Genomic DNA, 6,399 nt, shown 5'->3' with positions numbered 1-6,399 from the left:
GAGAGCGGGTATTGAACGTTCTGTTTAGTTTTTTTTTCTTCTTCTTCTTCTTCTTCTTTTTCTTTTCCTAGAAGACATCTGATGTGGATTCTTAGGCTTCCTAGCCTGTGGCTTTTGGAGAAAAGATAGGTCCCCACTCAGCGACAGTATGCCCTCTGCCCAGCCATCGGGCACGATGTTATGGAAGAAGAAAAGTAACTGGAAATTCTTTACACTCTCCAAACCCGGAACGAGTCCAGGAGCCACCCTTCTATCCCCACCTTCCAGCACCTTATTAAGTCAGTTTTCAAGCTTACTGCAGCCTTTGCTCTCCCTCTGAAGGGCAAGTGGGAGATAAAATGAAAATAAGAGATTTCACAAAAATGAAAAGCAAGCCCTATTCGCATCTCCGCTATTTTGTCTGTTGTAATTTGTCTAAAATGCCTAATGTACTTAGAGCTATGTTCAGCTAGATCTGAAACCTTACCTTGGTCGTAAGCTTTCCTTGTTCTTCAGTAAGCTCCACTACAGGGCTTAAGACAGGAAGGAGTGGGTATTTCATTCCTGAATGGGAAATTAATGCATCTACATAGATTTTTCAGGAAACTGACATAAGGACTCTTCAAAGGCCATTGTCTTGGTTCTTAAGGAGTGGATTCATGCTTTAAACCAATTTGTGAGAACTGTACGCGCCTTGAAATTGAATTTCTGGTTTTTTAATTGTCGAATTTGGCGTGATTGGCGGGCAGATTCATATTTTTTTATCTCCATAGTGCCTTAAAACACACACACACACACACACACACACACACACACACACACAATATACACAATTTATTCACTAGATCATTGACCAAGCATGCTTCCAGATCATTTACCCTTTCAGTAACTTAGTGTGAAAGTCAAAAATGAGGATAATGACCTGAAGAATGCACCTCACATGCTTCCCACCCCTCATGCAATACCATTATCAACCTAATGGCTCTCATAGTTTGTGTGCAGGGATGGGCATGAGGGCATTTAACAGTCTTTCTCTTCTACCACCTGTTTCCAGGGGAATACCACATTTTAAGAAGCAATCAAAGTAGTACCAGGTGACATAAAACACATGGTTTCATACAACTGTAAATAGAACTGGCCATCCTTTCTACTTCTCAACCATGATCATCTCAATTACTTGAGGATACATCATAAACAAATCAGGAGCACACTCAAAGGGACTCTTTTACTTGGATCTCCACAGACTTCTTTGATGCCAGTTTGGAAGACTAAACCAGGAAGATAAGTAGAATGAACTCTGATGACCTGAGTTCTAATACTTCTTTTTATGTGGACTTTTACATGCAGGTAGATAATTTACATTCAACGTAAATCTTTAAGAAAATTTCTTGAACATGTTCTCAGTTTAAAAGCAATTGTTTTGCCTCCGAATTCTATCACCTAACTTTTTGAGTCAACTAATATTTTTCTTATCCGTCATGCTTATTACTCATTCTCACCACCCATACTCCAACCTCCACACTTTTTTATTTTTTTTCTGGATTGCTCTCAGCTGCTTGCTGGAGTTGCTTCTTTGTACTATTTGCGATTTTTAAACTATTTCTAACAACATGCATAATGTTTTAATTCCTCTACCAATCAATTACAAATAAAGACTTCAAACCAAAATTACTACTTAAATTATTAGCAATTTCATTTGGTAGATAGCTATTTCAAACTATTTTGAGGTGGATTATATTGTTTATTTATCTCAGAATAAACACGTCTACTGGTTAAAGTCTTGTGTAACTTATGGTACAATAATGTATCTTTTATGCATCTAATAATAAATGATTTTAAAATCTCAATTGGCTCCCAAAAATTCACTGAAAGAATGGTAGACCAATAGTTCCCCTAAAAATGGAAATCCAACAAAGATACTAAAAGATAGATAATTTGAAGTGGAGGTGGTTTAAGATATGACAATTGAATTATACACAGACACACAGTACACATATATTATGGGCTATCATGTTTGTACATATTATGTACACAGTGTCTGTTGCACAAACTAGAATAGAAATAATTGGAGATTGAGAAATGAAATGAGTCCATAGTAAGCTGTAAAGAAAGAACTACTAGCCCATGAGAATTGACTTGCAGTTAAATGAAAAATGAGGACAGGACTGCTTCAAGGTTTGGTTGAAGAGGTTTGTTATAGACATGATGGAAAAATCAGCCAGTGGCATCTTAAAGTTCAGACTGATCATGGCCAGAAGACTGAACCAGATCATGAGGGGAATAGGAAGAGGAGAGTGAGAGAGGAAGCAAGTATATCAAGGGAGATCCAGTACCAGAGCTAGCCAGAAGCTCAGAGCTTGTGGACCAAGAGAAAGCATAAAAAAGTGGCTGAGGTTATATAGGAATCAGAAGCTGGGGGAGGAGATGTCTAGACCCTAGAAATGATGTTCTATTATGGAATCATTCTACTCATGCATGGTCAAGACCCTTTTGTTCCCAGAGAGGAATAGATGGTATGGAGAAACAAATTTTCTGTAAGGAAAACAATGAGAGATTAAAAATAACTGTAATGTGCCTTTCCAGTGTGGCTGGCAATAAACATGGACACATTTCTCTAAGTATCAGAACAAAAGATAAATACTATAGAGGTTTACTTGTTTTACTTATAAGTCCATTCTTCAGGTCACTCCATTGAAGTGTGAAGTGATTTATTCTATGAATAATGAGGTCTGCTTGTTACTTATGAAAATTAATGAGATCAAGGGACCTTCAGGTTATATATATTATCTGCTGCTTCTATGGAGTTTCTTATGTTATGCAACATTTTGCATTTAAAATTATCAAATAACTGTAATTGATTGTTGTTGATCATGCCTTTTAAAGAACAAGTTATAAAATTTAAAATTCCACAGCTCACAACTGAATTACATCATTTTCTAATATATATTCTGATTTAAATATTGAATTAAATTTGGATTATTAAAATTTGTATTAAATTTGATTTAATTCAGTTGATAATTCACATTGTATTGATGTTTTGATTTCATGCTAATTGATGTTTCATATTAGTATCTATGACCATAATAATTTTCTAATCCATAAAAGGAATTGAAAACTTTAGAGAATATTAAATGGAAAGGATGATTAGTTCTAAAATAAATGTGTTTATTGTAATGAAAATAATTTTGAGCTAGGAACCCAAGAGGTAGGAATATGGGAATATAGGCATTTAAAATTAGCAAAACTTGCCTTGCAGGAATAGGATTCTTTTTATTTCTCTGTTTCTATCACTCCCCGTCAATGTAGTATCAAGTACTCTACCAACACAAACCTGATTCTGAACTGATTTGGTGTTTACTTGGACATCATCACAGAGATTTGCCATTTCTGTATCTGGTACAGAGTAACTAACTCTTGAAAACTAATTGATAAAAGAAGGAATGAAATCTTCAGAAATGCTTGCTCTAATAGTTGAGACTTAGGTTGTATTCAGAATTGCAGCTTCTGTTTGGTGAAAGGGGCTGAAAGGGAGTGTGCTATTGAAGCATCGCCTAGTTGTGAATTTGGGCACAGATCAATGAAGTTAGAGGTAAAAGAAAGCATCCAAAATCATCCTGGAAAACTGGTTCCTTTTTCCCCCCTCCAGCTTTCCTTGGAGCTCATTGGCTAAGTATCTTCTATTACTATAAATTCTGTCTAAAGCTATCTTTGTACATTTGTTTTCATACAGGCCTATTTTTATTTGAGCATTCAAATGGAGGTCTTTGCAGGCTGGAAGAAATATCTTAAGAAATACCTGCTTTTGACCTTTGCTAAAGTACCATCAATTTATACCATCAAATATAACATCAACTTGCAACATAAGAAGATGTTAGGGCTAGTGAATATAGCTCTGTTGGTAGAATGCTAACCTAGCACACACAAGACCCTGAGTTCCTTGCCCAGCACCATAGAAGCTAGGCCTGATAATATATGCTTGCAATCCCAGGACTCCAGATGTGGAGACAGGATGTTTAGCAGTTCAAGGTTATCATCAGCTAATTAGGGAGTTTAAGACAAGTCAAGATTACTTCTTGAGACTATCAAAATTAACTAAATAAACAGAACTACTTTATCTATGTTGATATGTTGAAAATCAAGCAGTGTTGTATTCTTTCTCATGAATTAACCTTTGTGATGTAAACATCTCAAACCTACTGTATCTGTAAATATTTCTTTTGTGTTTTGGCAGAGTCTGCTTCTGCAGAATCAGAAAATTATTCACTAAATGGGTGTTTGTGTGTGAGAATGTGTGTGTGTGTGAGGTGTGTGGTATAGAGGTCATTCCATTTTTTTGTGGTCTGAAGCATTCACATATTCAAATGGCAAATATGAGCCTCACAGTTTACAACTCATGATGCTTTAGACTAATGAAAGGAAAGGTGGGATGTAAAAAAGATTACAATAAGGAGGTACCTGGGGCAATTTATACTCACAATTTTCAAATAGACAAATGTAGCTAAGCAATTCCTCCTTGGGGTTTCCAAATGGGGGTTTTAAATGTCAATAATGCTAAGTGATTGAGACTAGTGGGAAAGGAAAGCCCTTTTAGAAGTTTCATTTTAGTGTAGCTCTCACCTCTGGATTTCTTTTACCTTTTCAAATTAGTCTGTAAAGTGAGTAAGTAAGATATATCTGCAATCTATCACAATTCAAAATGTCATTTCAGTCAAGTCCAAACAAACATAGGTGGAAAAATACCAATATAATTTTGAAGTTTACTGTGTTATTCTATTCCCTCAATTATGTTTCTACTTTCCTTAAGCTTACATCTATTACATTTTTCCTCTTTGTTTTAAAGATGTTTAAAATTTAGTAAACACAAGAGCATTCTTTTAATTGAGGAAGCTCAAGGTTAAAACATTCATTACAGAATCTGATGATTGTGTAACTTTGGCCACACCATTAAATTCAGTTTCCTCCTGTATAAAATAGGATGATACACCACTGATTGTTGTGAGGATTAATAAAGTAATTTTCATAAGGTGGAATGCCAGACATATGGTAGACATTGATCATAATTATTACATTATTGAAATCCAGATGTCATCTAAGGCCTCCCAATCCCTAGGAGATTTAGCAATTTTGCTCAAACTCCTAATTTCATGATCCTTTATTACCCAGTCATTTTTCACAATCCTTGCCTTTGTAGTTCTCTTGATTTGCTTATATAGCTATTCAAGTACTTTACTCATAGCAAAATTGGATGTAAATATGTCCCTTCATAAATTTCTGGGGAAAACATGTGAAATATCATGTTATAATATTGAATTTATGAAACATCTGTGACTATTTTATGTTTGTTTAGAGGTTCTACCAGGGATACACAGCTGTTCTTAAAGTCTTTTCTGAAAAAAAAGAACAACAAAAGGAATGCCTATATCTTGTAAGTTCTTTCTCTTAATCAAGTGCACAAATTTTGGAGGGAAAAACATGGAGTCATGAGGGAGGGAGGAAGGCAACACTCATTTATGCAACTGAATCAACTCTAACAATCAGTGGGGTGATAGATGTGGCATCCAAATCACCTTCACATCCATATATGAGAAGAAAAGGCTGCTATATCTTGCATGATCACAAGAATCCACATATATTTTCTTATCTATGTCAGTTTCATGTTCACTCCCCTCTCAAAGGACATATTTCATTCCATGATTTCTATTCTTACTATTCTTACTCCTTGCTACTTAAAGTTAAGATGCAAACAGTACTGGTATTACTTGGGAGCTCAGTTCACTACAAATGCTTATGTCTTATCTCATCTAATACTGCAGTATAATGATATCATTAAGATATTATTAACATTTGTGAATCACTGATCTGACATCTTGCATTCTTTCGGCTCAGCCTCTACTTAAAAGTATCTATATCAAAGCACCTATAAGCTATGGAATAATCTTTTTGTACAATGTGAAGATGTGTCTTTGTCAAGGAACCTTCTTATTGGTTTAATTAAAAAGCTGAACAGCTATTAGCTAGGCAGGAGGTATAGTTGGGACAACCAAACACAGAAGACTCTGAGAAGAAGAAGTGGGAGTAATCAACCAGATGGAGAAAAAGCAACACGAGCAGTACAGAGTAAAGGTAATAAGGTCATAAAACAAAAAGTATATTGATGAAAAATGGTTAATTTTAGTTGTGAGCTACTTAGTAACAATCCTAAGCTATTGTTCAAGTCTTTATACTTAATAATAACTCTTTATGTCATTGTTGGGGAGCCACTGGTCCTGACAAAAAGGTCTTACTATACCTGTAAAGCAAAGAGAATAATTTTTTATGCTTTAATATATTATGTGTTGACCAGGAGAATGATATTTCTTTAGTATCCATGTCTCAGAAGGATCTATTAGTTAGTGAATTTAGTCCAATTAATAATTGAGT

The sequence above is a fragment of the Arvicola amphibius genome, chromosome X (assembly GCF_903992535.2).
Source record: "Arvicola amphibius chromosome X, mArvAmp1.2, whole genome shotgun sequence".
In the NCBI taxonomy this organism is placed as follows: domain Eukaryota; kingdom Metazoa; phylum Chordata; class Mammalia; order Rodentia; family Cricetidae; genus Arvicola; species Arvicola amphibius.
The sequence above is the reverse complement of the archived record's forward strand: the minus strand, read 5'-3'. Positions refer to the sequence as shown.